Here is a 20,351-nt window from a genome sequence, read left to right on the forward strand (position 1 = left end):
CTTCCTTAAAAGTTAAACTTGCAAAAGACTTTTTATTAAATAATTACTACTATTAATTTGTATTCATAGTATTTAAAAGAGATTGAGCCTTTTTTTTGCTTCACTGTGAAACCTTGAAACGTTTTTTTTAACTACACAAATAAGGCATTCAAAAAGTTTAAAATACTTTGATTAAAAATCCCTTCCCTTATTGCTTGATATTCACTCTTACCTCTACTGACATCAGCATTAAAGTACAGTTTTCTAAGACAGAAAAGACCTGAACTTTTAAAGATAAAATTAAGCAGAAAAAAAAGCTTTTTTTTATTTTTGATAAAAACCAAAAAATAAGCAGCAAGGGCTCAGTAATGAAAACCAACTAAGAAGTTGATTACAAATAAGCAACATGAAGACTGCCTACCACAAAGATAAGTTAGTTCAACCCATCTAAATAAGATACATGAGAGAACCCACTGAAGGCAGTTCCTATCAGCACCAACTCTCTTTCAGTCATGGTGAGCCACTACATTGAATACATTCCAACTTCCTCTTCACTCCCACAGCTGAGCTGTGCCTTTTCCTCCGATTCCAAGTATTCCTGTTTCTTCAACAGCCTAAAATGTTTGGCAAACATCACCAAATGGGATCCCAAACAGTTTACCCAGAATACCTCTCTCACTCCCTCTCTCAACCTGTCACATATCATTAGTGTCACCCCACCCTCCATGAGGTGGAGCCAGAGCAGGTAACCCTGCACCTGATCTGAATATCATTAACTGCTAAGCTGTAAAGTCACCATGGCTTGAAATGCTGTTGACTTTGTTGGGGTCAATCCTAATGAAGTAGATAGTTAAGTCATAAGCCTTTTAGCTTTGCTCTAATAAAATGCATGATCAGTGTTAGCTGGCTAACCAGTGAGGACATGATGTATGGGCACTTTGCCAAACACCAGGAGAGCCTGTCACCCTGTTTCAACCAGTTTGTACCCTGAACCAGGAGTGCCTTGTGGAAGGCCAGGAACCTCCTGCTGTACAGACAAATAGATGTATAAGTAGTGGGCTGGGTGAAGATGGTGCAGAGTGAACTCCAGACCTACTACCAGGAATCAGTAGCAAAGGATGGAGAAGACACAGCAAATGCCACCTGGCACAGAGATGCATGGCATAGGACCATACAACCCTTGCCCCCTGCCCCTGCTGAGTGAACAAGGGAATGAAGGCAGCAGAGAAGAGGAACAGGCAAGCAGAACAGAGGACAGTAGCAGCAGCAGCAGGTCCTCCAGCGGAAGCTGAAGCGACAATGACGGAGAGACCACTTGAACTGAGTATGTGACCCCAGAAGCGGGGCAAGGGTGGAAATGAAGGAAGGGCTGGTCAGAGGGACCAGAATGGACTGATGTTGTTTTGTGTGTGTTGCGCGTGTTTGTGGATATTGTAACAGGTACGGGTGGCCAGTGAGCCATTGTGTGGGTGCAGATTTCTGTAATGGGAAAGGTTTAATCCTTTTGTGATGTAACAGGTAGAGCATAAGTATATACAACCTTATATAGAGAGAGATTTATATTTGTACAAAAAAAAAGTTTATTTAAGTAGATATAAAAGTGGTTTTATTTGAATGGGCTGTAATAACCGATCCTTGTGACCTGGCAGTGGAAACACCATGTATCGGGGTCCAAGAAGACAGTTTTCCTTAACGCTCTCAGTGATAACTGTTCTTTTGGTGTGGTTTAGTACCAGTTGAGGTGTTGGGGCTTAATGCCCATTTTATGGAAATGGGAGGCTTCTCCCCAGCTTGTTCCTGTGGCCATATGGCTAAGGGCAGGTGAAACTTGGGGGCATCCAAACCCCAAGCCTCCAGGCTTGGGCCTGCACATAGGATGTCTGCCAAAAGACTTTGGAAATATCTAAAGCCCCTGGTGGGAGTGGAGGATGTTTGCCAGTTGTAGGGCCACTTATGGTTCTGGTCTGACTCATGGATTTGGACTTGATTTGGCTGATTTGGCTTGGAACATGACTTTTTTTTTTAAAGGTACAAAAGTGGTGCTTAAAAGTGTGTTTACCTGTGCTAAAATGTGCAGCACCTTTAAAAAGGTAACATGTATCAATTCTAGATTAACTAGGTCTATGGGTACTATATGCAAATTACTATAGCTATGTCTATTTCAAGGTCATTGTTGTCATATTTGCTCCTCACTTCCACGTGCTCAGGGAGAACGGGATATAACAGTAAGGGGCGGGGGCAGGAAGGTGAGGCAGGCAGAAACTGTTGTGGGGAGGCAGAGGGCAAGGGGCCTACCTGATGTCCCCCAAATTTATTTTCCCTGCTGTAACAGTGAGAAGGGAACAAATTCAAGGCAAAACTCCAATTATTAGATTCTATACCTGGAAAATTATAGCAAATTTATCAATTTTCCATTTATAAAATCTAATTATTGGGGGGTCACCTTATAATTAGGATCATCTTATATTGGAGTAAAAATGGTATTTTGTTCAAAAGGCCATACCACAGACCCAGCCACTGAACAGTTATCCCATGTTTTGTCTTGTCTTTAGTTTGTATTTGCTATCAGTGGGAAATCTCTCTTATCTACATTAAATAAAGCACTGAATATATGCAGATTTCAATGGGAGCATAAGCTAACCAATATTATTGAACATCTGTCTTCTATCTCTGCCTCCATGGTTGTCACCACTCTCCATACTACACGTAAAATTAGGCCCTGATCCTGATACGCTAGCATGTATTCTAAGCCAGTTTGGGATTCACAAACCAGACAATGTTAATTTGTGTCTAAGTCCCCAAAGAGATCTGATCCAGTGGCTATGCTCAGGTCATGCCTAACACACACATGCACTACTTGGTTCACTACAAAGCACAGCAGTAATGGCCACATTCTACCAAAAACATCATTAAGGGTGATTTCAAGTTGACAGCCTAATGATTAAGGGTACATACAGATGTATACTGCACATAACCTATGATCATATGGCTTACTTTAAGCTGCTTGATCATAGACTGGGAACAGTACGTGCAGATGTTTAGCAGTGCTAGGAGTTGTGCTGGGAACTTGGTGTAAATAACACAGGGTGGGTGGAGGGGGATTGGTGGTGTGGTTTGGTGGGTCAGGGGGAGGCTGGTTGGTCTGTGTGCGGTGTTGGTGGGGCCCATCGGAGGGGGTTGTCCATCTTGGGGTAGGGGGATTGATGGCTTAAAAACAGTCCAGTCGGGGGGGCGGTGGAGGGAAGAGGGTGGCGGTTTGAGAGTCTGGAAGAGCGCAGCCCTGGGGCTGGAGTGAGTGGGGAGGCTTTCCCAGCCCTAGTCCTGTGCTCCAAACATTTGTAGATGTTTGCTGGATCAAGTTAATCTGTTTCCAATCTAAGTTAGTTCATTTACTCAGGAGAACTAATTTAGATTAAGCCCTCAACTTTTGGTCCAAATAAACCCCAAATGTCTGCATAGACTGGCGTTTAGATTAAGCTAACCCTAGTTAGGTTGATTTAAATGTAATACCTGCATGTACCTGAAAGCACCGGCCTAGGAAATGGAACATGACTTGGGTCTGAGGCCCTCCCCACCCTGAGGGAGTTTTAACCTATATCCTACATATCCCAGGAAAGCAACTTAACCACCAGGTTAGAAGCTGGGCAGGAGCCTAGGACTTCCCCCTCTCACAGTTTGACCTCATTACTGGACTGTACAGTTCTTTTCTTTTTTTTGTCCCTGTGAATCTTGTATTTCTTTCTACACAGTGGCATAACTTCAGCAAGGGGAGGGACAAGTCCCGCTGACTTAGGCTTCTTTACATCCTGGTGGTTAGGGCCATCTCTTGGGAGTGGAAAGATCTGAGTTTGGACCCTTCCCTTCCTGCCCCCTCGCCCAAGCTGATGAGGGCATAGAACAGACAGGTCTCCCACTTCCTAAGCAACTGCTTTGGCCACTGGACTGTTTTATAAAAGGTGGACACCTTTCACACTGCCTCCTCTTCCAGCTGTGCTTTAAAAGAAAAAAAGAGAGAAAGACTGCTGTACTCAAGGGTAGGACTTAAGGCTGCTTACAGATGTGGAATAAAAAACCAAAATGGTACTTTAAGCTTAGCGTGCCCCTGTGCTGAGTTCAGTACATGCCCAGAAGAAGCACTGCGTTAGCTAGACACAGCTTGCCAAAAGGCTGTATAGATTTGGTGGCTTTTATCTAGTAGCCAATTAAATCAGGTTTAGATAAAACTGCCAAAAAGCTCCGCTAAAGCACCCGATCTATACAGACACTGTGGAGCCAGGTTGAACGAACACATTGGCTTTTTCAGTAAAGTGTGGGGGGTTTTTCCCCACATCTATCAGCATCCTAGGTACCTCGAATCCAGACTGTGAAGTCCAATCTCATACCAGCACCTAACTCAGGGCAGAAGATAGGTGCCTATGTCTAGGAAAGAAGCAGGACTTCAGGCATGCTGCTCTGTTCTGTTTCTGATTAGTGATCTCTTCATTCCCCGTGGCCCCAAGCATGCTGGCTATGGTGAATCCCATTCTTGTACAGGGTTTAGGCACCTAATTCAGGGCTGTGGATTCCACCCCAGTAGCCAGGTGCCTAAAAGTTAGGTATGGTTTCACTAATCTTAAATCCCTTTTTGAATGTGGGACTCACTGATTTCAAGGGGTCTCTGAGCAGGAGCAAGGATTTGACTCAGACTAAATTGCAGGATTGATACTTAAATCATACCTACAAAATGTTAATATGGAGTGACATCTTTTAGGTCTAACAAATTATATTACAAGGAAGTAGTAATTCGGTATACTTTATAACAACATCTTGTGGCATGACCATGAAGGAGTCAAAACAACAGAAGTTAACCAAAAAACAAAAACAACTCCCCCCACCAAAAACCCACCCCCAAAACACCCCATAACAGTAAAATAATCTGTTTTCTTGCATTTTAGTTTCACTAGCTGACTAATGAGGGATGTTTTATAAGATAACAATTACCTTTTACAAAAAAACCTGCTGAAATACCAAAGAAAGTATGTATTTGAGAATATTTTATCCATAGATCTGTATTTAAAATAGTAATGTACAAAAAAGTTTGTTAATTAATATTGCTTACTGTTGCTACAGCATGCCTGATGAAGGAAAATGAATTCAAACTCCTAAAATGCCTGTTTCAAAGACCATCAGGGTTAGTTTCTGAGTGGCACGTTTTTAAAACATTTAATCAGTGATCTGAATGTGTGTCAACACTTTCTGGTGGTGTGCTATAAAATGTGAACCTTGTCAACAGAAACATAAAAAGGTGACACACTTGGGACACAAAGCTTTTATGCTGACACACTGTAATAATATAATTTTAAAATTTATCATCTGTTTAGCTGCAAGCTACAATTAATCTTTTTGACTACTCATACAATGTTTTAAATAACACCTACAAAAGAAAAACATGTTCAATTTTTACTTTCATTGCCTTCCTGATCTCACTAGTTTAAAATACTTACAAAACAACACACAATAAATTTTGCAATTAGGATGAAAAAGTTAGCAAATAATATGTTTCTCCCTCCTCAGTTAATAAAATTGCTTAACACCAAACCTGCACGTGAAAAGAAAAACCCAAGAGTATTGTAAGCATCAGAGGGCTCATTTCTGTCTCATTAAATGACATTTAATTCCCAAATCATTTAACCTTTGACTTCTTATAACAATTCAAGGTCTGTACATTCAGTTATCTAGTAGGGGACCAATAAGTGACACTATTTGCAAGGCACTGAATCTAGAGCCTACCCAGACACTTAAAATGTTAAACTGGGTCACAAAAACATAAGTTTCTATGCAAAACTTTTAATTTGGAAAAAACCCTAAGAAGCCAAGTGGGAGGAGGACTGGTATTAGACCTTACTTTTAATATCATTATTACCGATTCCACTCCTGTACGTGATGTAAGTTACACGATTCTTACAAGAGTGAGAATTTGCTGTTAGGTTATCTTTGATATGTTTTGAGAAATGCCACTGCTGCAATGGTGTAGTCAGCCAGCAGAAAACAGGTTAATGATCTGGCAGAGGTGATAAACAAGGCTTTATAATTAAAGGCTAAATCCTGCTTTCTCTGCAGAAGCTGTGCTGGGGGAGGGGAGCAAAGAGAGTGAAGTACTGCCAGCTTCACGTTGGTTACTGGAACTATCCATCTGGCACCAGGAAAGATGGTTCATTGCTGGAACACATGGAAGAAGCTCCTCCGAAGAGGAGCAAAGGTACACTATCAGCTAGCTCAGGCTTCATACCGCAAGACAGGTGCTAGCCGGCTGGGGATCTGATCACTGTGTGGCTGTGAGAACCCGAACACTTTCAATAAAAACAGCTGAAGAAAAAATAAAATTATGCTCCCTTTCAAAACCTCATGTATGAATATTACTATAAGATTGATTCTTTTAAACTATTTTGGGGGGATTTTTCTAATCAGCTTTAGCTATTAGTGATGTGATGAAACTGGGAAATGGAAAATGTCAGTTGAATACTGGTGGGGATAAGAGAGAGGGGAGTCTGGCAGACTGTGGTGCAGGCTCCTGAGGGCAGTGTTGCAAGCTTCATTGCTCAGTATTTTCAAAATTGATAAAGCATTCACGGACATACCCCCTCCAAAGAATAATTCTGTACAATGCATCATTATTTATAGGATTTGTTTTTCTCATGCAAAACAATGCCATTTCCTTAAAAACAGAAATATACTTAGCCTGGGTTTTGTTGTATTATTGATAATAAAAGACATCAAGCAACATTTCAATTTTTATCAAATAATAACTACCAGAACCATATTAAAAATCTTAACCTTCCAATGCGCCAAGTTTTTCCAACCAAGTGCAGAGATCCCTCAACACCTGGCAGGAGGCACTCAGCACTTTCCACAATGGGGCCCTACATCTGTGCACATTAAGACAAGCACTGGAGTTGCCTTTTTTTTTTTGTTTTAAGTTACACCAGTGGTGGACTTTTTCTTTTTATTTAAGTTATACTAAAAGGAACTGACTTGGAATTCATGACCAATGTATATGAATGCATTACTAATGTTCATTGCTAATGCTGCTTACTAATTAAAGGTCTGATCTTTAAACCTCTGTGCACAGGTATAGCTTAACTCACACAACTACTTGTGTGAATAGCTTCATTGGCTTCATGAAGCAAAGCAGAAGTTTTCAGGATTGTAACTATACAGCCCAATTCACAGGGTGCCATTAGCAATTTTGGTAGCAACAGTTACAAAGACAAGAAAATACGTTCTAAATAGGTAGCCATTCACTATTTGCTTACGCCTTAAAAGACAGTTTTACTTGCTCCTCAGATAAGTGCCATTCTAAATATCCACTGATATAGTAGAGGAACCTGACTGACTTAAGACACTAACATCTTTAAACCAAATTTTTAAAATATGTACTAAATTACTTGTGACTTAAGCCCTTTGGGGGAGGGACAGTTGCTCATTCTTTTTGTACATGCAGGATTATGATCCACAGCCAGGGGTTCATAGGCACTACTGCAACCCATGTAAAAATTATTTATATGTAACTCTAAGAGCCGAGATGCCAATCCCCAGTTGTACCCATTATCATAAAAGGTAATGATGTTCAGTGCACGTATGGAAGAGAAGAACTCTTAAAACGTGTTTAATTAGAAGGGGATTCTCACAGCATGGAACGGGGGCACATGCTTCTTGCAAAGCAATTTTCAGTTTATGGTGTGCACTTAACTAATTATAACATCAAACATGAGAATTGTGTTTAAAAGGAACATGGTAAAGATACAGGTAAGGGCACGTGTGCAAAGAAATTTAAAACAAAACTGGGCAAACATAAATACAATGTGACATGTTAACAAAGCTGTTGTTAGATAGTTAGATGGATGCTTGGTGGATGACATTTTGCCCCCTCACTTCATGGCTGAAACATGGAAACACTGCAGCCATCTGTTGTATTTGCTGATATTTCTCAATTCTTATCACAAGAAAAAAAATATGTTCCATTTGCAGCTGCAACAAACATGCTCAAGAAACAGATCATTTGCATCACCTAACTTCAAGAATGCTGGTAAAGGGCTATAGAAAATATTCTGTCCCTTGTGCTTGCCTACATCTTCCAGTTTATTTTACAAATCTCAATGGTACAACAAGGCATTCTGGATGATGGCTAACGTTAAAACAAATAAAAATCTTCTATGACAAGTAAGGTGTTCACAGTCTACAGGAAGCCGTTTAAAATAAATCGAGGTAGGTTTTGAATTGTCCACAAGTTGGGTATAGCTTCCTTCCATTTACCTTTTACTGCATTAACATTTCTTTTGTGATGGCTGCTGCTGGGAACCTATTGTAAATTTGGGCAATTAGGATTTCTGTTCCATCTGTCCCTCCCCCCAGTCAATACTGTAGCATCAAAAGCAGCCAATTCAGTGTAGGCTGGCTCTGGTTCTAAATCCAAGCTAAAAGAGATGTTAGAATTCACTTCTGCTCTATGTGTAAAGGATAAAAAAAGAGCTATAATCATAAAAATGCTGTTTCAGGCTTGTAGAGTTCTTAAAATAATTGATTTAAACCTCCTACACAATGCTCACAAGTCAGAGCCTGGTAATAATATACTTCAAGTGTAGGTTGGCGCTTTCTCTCTAAATCCAAACTAAAATAGATGTTAGAAATCATTACTGCACTATGTCAAATGCAGACAAGGAGTATGATCAGAAGGCTGCTACTTCAGGTTTCAATGGTTCTTAAAATAATCTGCCTTAAACCTTCTGCACAAATCAGAACCTAGTCATTTATATTTTTGTAAGATATTATAAAAGCGGAGAACTCTAGGGCCTCAAGACTTGTCTTCCCTGTTAGAAAAGCTCCATTTTTTTTTACCTGGGGATAACTAATGTGCATCAGCTCTCCTTAGGTAAAAGACAGTGAAGACACGGCACTTTAGGTATAGCACGAGAAAATACCTCTGAGGTCAACCCCAGGCAATTTAGCCTGTGACAAAACTAAAATGCCTTCTTTTCACTACCTGGGAATAGTCAACGAGTGTTAATTACCATAAAGTCAAAAAACAAAACAAAACAAAAACAGCCTTTTCTTCTTTTTCAACAGCAAAAGCAAGCTTTTAGTCACAAATAGGGCAAAAAAGTGTTGTTCTTTCCTGAATGTGTGCTAACTGCTATTAATGCTATTAATTTGCAAACGTGCAAGGAAAGATTATATTGTAGGAACTTTGCTGTATGTTGTATAATGCCATATGGATTAAAAAACATAAAGAGAGACTCCACTACTGCAGACACGTGCCTTCACAGAAACTCCTTCCTATAAACAAGTCAAATTAAACAGCGGATATGTACTTGGGGTGGTACACTAATAAGGGCATTTGTGTCTTTCAGCTTTGGGATTTCTAACACAGTGCCTTTGACCTTTGAGTTTATCAGAATTATAGTACCCACTATTTGCTTTTTTTCTTAAAACCTCAGTTCCAGGAGTCATGGGATTATTCCATGGGTCCCTCTCATCTTTCCATTAAAAAAGGGAACTTCCAAGCCTTCATGGCTTCTGAAAAAGGCTGAAATATGAACCCTAATGGTTCAAAACCAGAAGGCAAAAATATGTCTCTAATTACCACTAATAACTACCACAACTACTACTAAAATCTGGTGTTTTTAATGCTTGGAGTTGGAAGTACTGAATATCTGAGCTTTAGAGCTAAAGTATGGCTGTAAGGCAAGGGTGGGCAAAATGCGGCCCACAGGCCAGATGTGGCCTGCCAGGCCATTCTATCCGGCCCACGGGGCCCCTAAAAAATTTAGAAAATTTATATTTATCTGCCCCTGGCTGCCTGTCATGCAACCCTCGATGGCTTGCCAAAACTAAATAAGCGGCCTTCCACCCAAAATAATTGCCCACCCATGCTGTAAGGTGCAGCCTTGAGGACAGGCTGGAGTGTAATCTTTCCCATGCTACAACTAGTCAAGGAAGCATTTTAATTCAGAGCTGCGCCTCTTACGTACATTTCCATGCCTGTTTTCTCATTGTGCAGGGAGTGGACTGAGGAGGAAGGGAAAATCCCATGTTTATTCAAATCTAATCAACACGGGGGGGAAAAGCCTCGTTTTAGATATGTGTACTGGTTCACACCTGGCCAAAACTGGAGCTGTGCTGCCACCTGCCCCAGGCTGGGGTGGCTTATGTGCTGGGGGAGGAAGCAAACATCACGGGGAGCATGGGGCAGCACCGTACCTAGACTCCTGGTGGCCCCAGGCAAACATTTAGTATCTGGCCCCCCTTCACCAGAGATAACGATAATAATAATTTTAAATTACCATTTTCGGGCCCCCTTGCTATCCACCCAGTTCACCCATGCCTGTGCCCGGCCCTGGAATCGGGGAGAGTGTGGTGGATCAGGCATGGGGGACAACCATAGTGTGCAGCCTGGGGGGAAGGCAGGGGAGACCACACAGCATGCCTCCCCTCTCCCCACCCCACACACCACTTGCCTTTAGTTCCAGCTTCAGTCTCAACCCGCCTAGGCCTGGAGCTGCCACTATTACTTCTGCCAGGCTGGGCTGCTGCCACTGACTAACATATTTATTATTTTCCATACATAGAATTCAATTATTAAGGGGTTGTCTTAAATCTGAAATTATCTTGGATTTGGGTAAATACAGTTGAAGAGGCAGTTTAAACCAGAAACAAAATTAAAATACACTGTCACGGGCCAGCTACTATGCTGGTGGAGGAGAGGTGAGAAAAGCCAAAACTCCATTCAAAGCTTAGGTAGCCCATCAAGGATATAAACAAGGGTTTTTTCTCCCTATCCAGCTAGGTCTCTGTAAAGATGCACATGAATTCCCTAAAGCGCATGTGCCTAGATGGGCACTCTCCTTTTTACATCTCTCACACTACAGAAAAATGAGGATCTAAGGCATGTCATGAAGAAAATAGATTTGTGTGTTCTCTTGGGGAAAGAACAAAGGAGAAATCAGCCAAATTTCTCTATAATATGTCCCAGTGGGGCCTTTGTAAAGAACAAGGATGATGTTTGCATTATTCCCTATACTCACGTCTGCCTCAGTTTACCAGTGTAATAGTAAGATGGCTGACTGCACACAGTGCCAAGTTTATTCACCCATCTTATAGGCCTTTAATGAACCCTATTTATAGAAACAGGGTATCACTATCACAGTTAGAGAAATGGGTTTTTAATTTTTTTTTCTCAGAAAACAACTTTTTCTTCTTAGAAAAAAACTCTTTCTTCTGAAGAAACACACAAGGAATATATCAGAAACATGTGAGATTGTTTCTAGGTAGTATCCACCCATTTAAAACAAAAAAATCTGTTCTAAAGAAATCACACTATAAACCTTGGAAGTTTACAAGCAAAGCCTTATATTAATTCTTTAGAAACCCTTTATTGCTTATAGTTTCAGACAGAATATAAAAGTACCATATAAATATCAGCACCATATAGTGTGCAGCTGTTAGGTACTTTTAATCACTCCCAACTCATTATAATAAACAGAACTGGCACACTAATAATTCCATCAACCTATAACAAAGTAACTAACCAATTCTGTCTTGTCCTTCAAGCTGTGCAAAACTAAACTGATCCTTAAATTACTTGTAAAATCATAAAATACAGTTCTGGGTGGTTTTGATGGGTTGGGATTGGAGTAGAAAGAGAGTACTAAGAACTCCGCCCCTTATTAACCTAAACAAAATTAATCACATTTTTTTTTTAAACAACTGCTGAAAAGGAACGGAAGAAACCAAAACATTCCACATAAAACAGAAAGGAATTCAAAATGTTTATCCATCAGAAAATATAGGAAGCGGCTCAATTGTGACCAGCAGACGTGGTTTGCTTATTTGATTTAGAACAGCTAGAACAAAAAAGAATATAGCACCCTAGAGACTTTGGAGAGCCAACCAGGTGACAACAAAGCCTTCCCTTAAGGCAGGAAACATGGGCAAAACCTTCTAAAGCAGACAACATATGCATACAGAAGAAAGGAAATACAAGTCCTGAAAGACATTCATACTATTTTTTTTAATTGAGAATATCCCCAAACCCTGTGAATACTCAAGCAGTCTCTTATATGCAGACATCCACTACACATCACACTGGCCCTGATGCTGCAAGTGCATACACATATACGTAACCTCAGTTGCACGGGTAATTCTGTAGGAGTAAGATCAGATACATACTTAAGAGTGTGCAGGATCAGGAACTTGAACTAATTTTTTTTAAAGGCAGCAGTAGTTTTATTTAAATATGCAATGCTATATCAGTATGTCACAAAATAATACCTAAAAAAGCCATTTTTCTCATATGGCTATATCCTACTATTCAGTACTTTAGGCAACCAGCTTTGAGCAGGCAGAGCATAAAACATCTGTATCTAGAGTCACTTCCACTATGGGTGTGTTCAGGGCTGTCCCGGGGAGCAAATCGGGGCAAGCACCCCAGGCCCCACGCTTTGGGGGGGCCCCACAGAACCAGGCTGAGTGGCCGTGATGACTCTGCGCCGCCGCCGCCAGCTTCACGTCCAGCTGCTCGCTACCCCTTCCCCCCCCACTGCCGATGCTGCTGCCAATGGCAGCTTCTTCATATTCAGGGCACACAGGATCAGGGCAGGGATGGGGCCCCACACGAGCCAATTTGCCCCAGGCCCTGCACCCTGCTCTGGTCAGCTCTGGGCGTGTCACATGCAGTCACAGTGACTCAGAAGGAGTACAGTGTCATTCCTCTTAAGCAAGGGAGGAAGAATCAACCATATATGTAGGTTCTGACCCTTCTGTTGCTACTCATCATGAACACTGCGTGCCCCCGGAGGCTGGGGGGGGCGGGGAGGGGGGCACGGCGAGCTCCTATAGGTGGCAGCAGCGCTGTTGACAGTGGGAGTGTAGCGGAGGCAAGTGGGTGGGGGGTGGTGAGTGCTGACCAGTGGTCGGTGACCACCCACAGACACTGCCCACAGATGCCGCCAGTGGTGTCAGTGGTGGGGGGAGTGGCAACCGGCGCCTTTTCACAGGGGGTGCACTGCCACACTCAGGAGGTGCACGTGCACCTATGTGCACCCCCTACATGTCACCAATGCTACTCATTGACAAGTATATACATCTCCTAAAGCTGCATTATTTTCATTTTTAGTATGTGAAGCCAGAATAACTCTATTTACCATAATTAATATATATTAATAATTTCTAATGTTTTAAGTGTTTAAAGGTATAGACTAGTTGTCCCAAACTGTTTCCATGATTCCTGAACTGTTTGATTCAGGAAAGTGGGGGCTTAAACTGAAAAAAATATTACCGTACCAAATAACAGACAATATTTTTCAGTTTTCACAGGAACACTTGCATCTACAGTAAGAAGTCAATCAAGGTTTCTTTTCAAAGGTATTTCAAAATAATGTAATGCTGCTTTCTAGAAGGGTGACCACAAATAGAATTGTATGGGCACCAGAATACTGGAGGTGTGCTTAAAGACTGAATTGACACTTTTATAGTTTAAAAAAAATACATATTACACACACACACACACACACACACACACACACACGAGGAATTGTTTTCTTCCAGTTCCTCTTAACATTCTCTCCTTCTTTGGCATTCCCTTAATATGCAACTGTTTTTAATAGCAGCAGAAAGACTATAACTCAGCAATCTTTCCTTGCCCTTTAACCTAAGGGTGGGCAAAATATGGCTGGTGGACTCGATCTGGCCCATTGCAGGATTTTGTCCGGCCTGCTGTTAGGGTAGCCTGTCACATTTAGCTTTAGTTTCATCTGCCTGAGTGCTGAATTATAGTATTATTCAAACTTTTATTTTATATTCAGCTTTATTTAACCATTGCTTACGTTTTTGTATAGCCTTATTATTTGAACTTTTCTCTGCATTCTAAGCTTGCCTTGAGCTTGCTTTCACATAGATTCTTTCTTTTCTTATCACTTTGAGAAAGTTTATGTTATTCTAACATTATCAACATAGGCATGTATAATGTAGGTCTTACTACTAGCTCAAATTAAGTGAACTTGGAACTAACCGACTGAATCAGATGGATGACATGATTGTATATGTTAATGAAAGGTGGTAAGAGGGGACCAACTGGACAGTGCCCAAACTGCAGAGCCCTTTGAATTTTTGGAGTTGATGGACAAATCAAATTAGGAGTCCAGGGCATGCCGCAAAAAAGACCAAATTAAGATGTCCACATATGATTGGTTTGTTGGAACAAAGGAATATGCTGACAGGATAAGAATATAAACAGTATGATGATCACAGGGAAACCAATCAATGGTACTTGGAAATGAAGAGTCATCAAAAGAAAAAGCATAAAAGGGGGACAACAAAGAAGTTGGGTGTGTGTTGTTGTCCAACAACTGGACTGAAAAGCAGCCATTACCCACATACGACCACCCTCTACATCAGGAACTGATTGGTCACCTGTTCTGTGGAGTAACAATTGGGGTTGGGTAAGACCACTGAACTAAGTGTTTTTTTCTCTCTTTCTATGTAGAACCTATTAATACATTTAATGTGTTAAAGTTATATTTTGTTAAAGTTACGCTGTCTGTGTATAACATTAGCTTAACAAAACTATTATTATATTTAATGTGTTAACAAAATTATATTTTGGTTAAGTTAAGCTATCTGTGTATAACTTATTCCACATTTGCACTGGGTTAATTATGCTTTAATGATCTGTTAGTGCCATGGGGGTATAACACCCAGGTTGGTCCTTTGACCCCATCCAGCCCAGGTGCAAGAGACAGCTTGGGCTGTGGCATGTGCGGCCACTCCCACCACCCCCAGGTGCACAGCAGTGCTGGGGTGGTGCCGTAGCCAAACTAATGACCCAGCCCTCCCGGTGGCAGTGGCTCTGCTGCCACTGGACCTAGCCTCACTGCCCGGACACCTCAGCAAGTCTTTCCTGCACCCACTGCCAGGAGCTGGACCCATGTGGGCAGGGTGTGTGGCTGGGATGGGGCCACAGACAAGTGGGGAGCACCGTTTGAGAGCAGGAAAGGCAGGCAAGGCCAGGATTGCAGGGCAGGTTGTGGAGCAGTGACAGCGCAGGACCAGGGCTGGGGTAGAGCCATGATCTGCTGCCTGCATGGGTTGGTGGGGATTCCGTGGGCAGGCACCTGCAGGAAGCATATGCAGGTCTGCCCTGGGCCCTGGACCTGTGCTGTCACCACCCCAAAATCCCAGACCTGGCCCCCGACACAGTTCCCAGCCCCATCCTGTCTACCTACCCATGCAAGTCCCAGCCAGTCTCCATGGAGACCCCAGGATTGCTGGGCAGTGACAGTGCAAGGCCGGGGCCTGGGCCAGAGCCGTGACCCACTGCCTGTATGCCCCTGCAACAGGCATTGGTACTACAGCCAAGAAGTGGATTGCGTCTCTGCCCTGGCCATAGGCAGGCAGCCAGCTGCTTCTGGGGCCCCATCCAGGATCACAGAGTGGTGACAGTGTGGGTCTAGGGCTGGGGCCTGGGGAAGAGCCACAATCTGCTCCTTCCATGCCCCTGCCTACAGAACCTGCACCCATCACAGGGACATGTGGGCAGTGGATCACAGCTCTGCACCAGGCTCAGGCCCTGGGCTGTCACTGCCCTGCAATCTAAGCCTCACCCACTCATCCTGCTCCCGTACACCACTCCCCACTCACCCACAACCCCATCCCAGACACTTGGCATTATGACAAATATAAATATTTTTTTGCTCACACAGGGACCTCTTAGGGAGTTTTTGTGAGCTGGGTGGAGTAAATGGGGTGCTGACCGGCCCATGACAACTCACCAAAACTTCCTATGTGTCCCACAGGCAAAAATAACTGCCCACCCTTGCCTTAATCCCTACCTTAAAGAATCATAGGTTTGGAATGGACCTCAAGGGTCAGCTAGAACAACTGTCAGAAACCCTTCAGAGCGGGAGGCCATTTTAACCCTTCAGAGTGGGAGGTGCCCAGGAGATTAGTTAGTGAGGCACTGAAGAACAGAATTGGTGAGACAGGAGTCCAGGAAGGGTGGTCATTCATAAAGGGAGCAATCCTATGGACACAGAAGAAGACAATCCCATTGCGCAGGAAAGGGAGAAAGGGGGCCAAGAAATCCTCTTGGTTGAACAGAGACATGAGGACACTTTGACATCAAGCCAGGTGATGTGCACAGGTAGTACCCAGGTAAGTGACAGGGGCCAGGGCAGGCTTAGGAACAAGGGGACAGGACGAGCACCTACAGGAGGCTTCAAATGCCTCTACACAAGTGCTTGAAGCATGGGGAATAAGCAGGAGGAATTCGCCCTCCTGCTAGCTAGTAAACACCCAGACCTAGTGGGGCTCATGGAAACCTGGTGGGATTCTACCCACGACTAGGCAGTGGACATTGAGGGATACAGGCTGTACAGGTGAGACAGAGCAGGGAAAAGCAGGGAGGGTATAGCGCTATATATCAAAGAGCAATTCACGTCCTCAATGATCAGGATGGGGTCAGAGGAGGGGCAAAATGAGGCGCTCTGGGTAAGAATGCAAGGGGGGCGTGGGGAAAGGGACTTGATAGTGGGTGTCCTCACCAGGGGAACGAGCTGGACCTGGAATTCTCAGGTCAGCTCACAGAGGCAGTAAAGTCAAGGGATGTGGTTGTCATGGGTGACCTAAACTACCCAGACATCTGCTGGGAGGAGCAGTCAGCCAGGCCTGACCGCCCACGTAGGTTCCTAGCCAGGATACAGGACCTCCACCTAACCCAGGAGGTGCATAGTCCCACCAGGGGAAATGCCTTGCTGGATTTGGTCCTTGCTGCAGGTGACTACGACCTGGTGAGGAGTCTGCAGGTACTTGATCACCTGGGCGACAGTGATCATTGCCTGCTGGAATTTACTATCCAGCGCAGGGGGGGGAAAGCAAACAGCAAGGCAGAGGTCCTCGACTTCAGGAGGGCTGACTTCTGTAAGCTAAGAAGGTTAGTAGGAAAGGCATTGGGGTCTCAGAGCTTCAAAGAGATGGCAGTCCAAGACAGGTGGTTGTTTCTCAAGGAGACGATCCTCTGAGCTCAAAGGGAGTCAGTCCCAATGTGCACCAAGTGGGGCAGAAGTGCTAAGAAGCCCCCATGGCTCAGCAAAGACATCCAGGGATGCCTGAGGGCAAAAAAGGAGGCATACAAACAGTGGAAGCAAGGGGCTATCACCAAGGAGGATTACACCTCCATTGCTCAGGACTGCAGGGAGGCTGTTAGGAAGGCCAAGGCAGAGATGGAGCTAGGGCTAGTGACCAGAATTAAAGGATAATAAAAAGTGCTTTTTCAAATACATAGGAAGCTAGAAGAAGGCACCGAGTAACATGGGGCCCCTACAGGATAAGCTTGGCAATCTGGTGACTGCAGCAAATGAAAAAGCTGACCTCTTTAACAAGTCTTTGCCTCCATATTCCTGAACAGGGACATCTCCCCCACTAGAACTGCGGACGGACCCAGGGGAGGCACCACCATGCCTAGGGTCAGGGATGACTTAGGGAACTTTTGGAGGGGCTGAATGTGTTTAAATCAGTAGGTCCAGATGCTCTTCACTCGAGGGTGCTGAGCAAATTAGCGGGGGTCATAGCAGAGCCCCTGGCACGGCTCTATGAGTGCCCATGCGGCACTGGCCAGGTACCAGATGATTGGAAAAGGGCCAATGTGGTCCCCTTTTGCAAGGAGGGGAGAAAAGAGGACCCCGGCAATTATAAGTCAGTCAGTCTTACCTCAGTGCTTGGGAAGACCTTTGAGAAAATTATCAAGGAGCACATTCCCAAGGGCCCAGCAGGGGAGGTAATGCTCAGGGGCAACCAACATGAATTCATTGAGGGCCGGTCCTGCCTAACTAACCTGGTTTCTTTTTATGATCAGGTCACAAAGTCCCTGGACGAGGGTGTCAGGGTGGATGTCGTCTTCCTGGACTTTAAGAAGGCTTTTGACACTGTTTCTCACCACATTCTCTTGAAAAAAACTTGGTGATGGTGGCATTGATGCTTGCACAGTCAGATGGGTGGCAAATTGGCTAGATGGTCGCACCCAGAGAGTGATGGTGGACGGTTCTGGAGAGATGTGGGCAGTAGAGTCCCCCAGGGATCAGTCCTGGGGCCTGTACTGTTCAACATCTTTACCAGCGATCTGGATGTGGGTGTGGAATGCATGCTGTCCAAATTCATTGATGACACCAAGTTGTGGGGCAAAGTGGGCATGCTGGAGGGGAGGAACAGAATCCAGCTAGATCTAGACAGGTTACAGAGGTGGGAGGATAAGAATAGGATGGAATTCAACACAGACACGTGCAGGGTACTGCATTTAGGGAGAAGGAACCAGGAACACGCTTATAGGCTGGGGAATACCCTTCTTGTCAACATGGTGGCAGAAAGGGATCTTGGAGTTGTTCTTGACTCCAGGATGAACATGAACTGCCAATGCGAGGAAGCGGTCAGTAAGGCTAACCGCACCTTGTCATGCATCTACAGATGTATCACAAGCAGGTCCAGGGAGGTGATCCTTCCCCTCTATGCAGCATTGGTCAGGCTGCAGTTGGAGTACTGCTTCCAGTTCTGGGTGCCGCACTTCGAGAGGGATGTGGCTAGCACTGAGAGGGTCCAGAGGAGGGCCACTCGCATTGTCAAGGGGCAGCAAGGCAGGCCCTACGAAGAGAGGCTAAAGGGCCTGAACCTATTCAGCCTCCATAAGAGAAGGCTGAGAGGGGATCTAGTGGCCATCTACAAACTCACCAGGGGGGACCAGCGGGAATTGGGGGAGGCTCTGGTTCCCTGGGCACCACTCAGGGTTACTAGGAATAACAGCCACAAATCATTAGAGAGAACGTTCAGGCTGGACATCAGGAGACATTACTTTATAGTCAGGGCTGCCAGGCTTTGGAACGTGCTCCCAAGTGAGGTGGTACTCTCTCCTACCTTGGGGATCTTCAAGAGGAGGCTGGAGAGATATTTGGCTGGGGTGATATGATCCCAGCACCCATTCCTGCCCAAGGCAGGGGGTCAGACCTGATGATCTGTTTAGGTCCCTTCTGACTCTAAGTACTATGATACTAGGGAAATCCAGGAAAGCCTAGGGACAAAAAAGGAGGTATATAGGCTGTGGAAGTAGGGGGTAGCAACCAAGGCAGAGTATAACTACTTGGCCTGCACTTGCAGGGAGGCAGTCAGAAAGGCCAAAGCAGAAATGGAACTTAGGCTTGCAACAAAAATTGAAGACAACAAAAAGTCCTTCTTCAGGTATATAGGGAGCAAAAAGAGGGCACAGGGTAGCACAGGATCCCTACAGGACAAACTAGGGCAATTAGTGACAGATAGGGGGGGACAAGGCTAAGCTCTTCAATGAGTTTTTTGCCTCTGTATTCCTGAACTCAGACCAGGACAAAGCACCTGATTGGATCATAGACAGGCACAAAAGCGAAACCAGCCCACCAACTGTTAGTGCCGACTTAGTGAAGAGACACTTGGAGGGGCTGGATGTGTTTAAGTCAGCAGGCCCAGATGATCTTCATCCAAGGCTGCTGAAGGTATTGACCAGTGTCATATCTGAGCAACTGGCACTGCTGTTTGAGCACTCATGGTGCTCAGGTCAGGTCCCAGAGGACTGGAAAAGGGCCAATGTGGTCCTTATTTTCAAAAAGGGGAGGAAGGAGGTTCTGAATAGCTATAGACCGGTTAGTCTCACCTCTATCCTTGGGAAAACCTTTGAAAAAATTATTAAGGATCACATTTGTGGGAGTCCAGTGGGGAAAGCAATGCTAAAGGGCAACCAGCACGGATTCATAGCAGGTAGATCCTGCCTGACCAACCTTGTTTCCTTTTATGACCAGGTCATAAAATGCTTATACACAGGAATCAAGGTAGATGTTATTTACTTCGATTTTAAGAAGGCCTTTGATACGGTATCTCATTCTATTCTCACAGACTAACTGACAGGTTGTGAAGTAGATGATTACATGGTTAGGCGGGTGGCGTTTTGGCTTAGGAGTTGCACCCAGAGAGTGATGGTGGATGGGTCGGTATTGACCTGGAAAGATGTGGGTAGTGGAGTCCCACAAGGCTCAGTCCTTGGACCAATACTGTTCAATGTCTTCATCAGTGACTTGGATGAGGTCATGGAAAGCACTCTATCCAAATTTCATAGATTTCATAGACATCAGGGCTGGAAGGGACCTCAGAAGATCATTGAGTCCAGCCCCCCGCCCAAAGGGCAGGAAGTCAGCTGGGGTCATAGGATCCCAGCAAGATAAGCATCCAGTTTCATCTTGAAGGTGTTCAATGAAGGCGCTTGAACCACCTCCGGTGGCAGGCTGTTCCAGACCTTGGGGGCTCGGACAGCAAAGAAATTCTTCCTTATG

This window comes from Alligator sinensis, unplaced genomic scaffold (assembly GCF_000455745.1).
Source record: "Alligator sinensis unplaced genomic scaffold, ASM45574v1 scaffold744_1, whole genome shotgun sequence".
NCBI classification, from domain to species: Eukaryota; Metazoa; Chordata; order Crocodylia; family Alligatoridae; genus Alligator; species Alligator sinensis.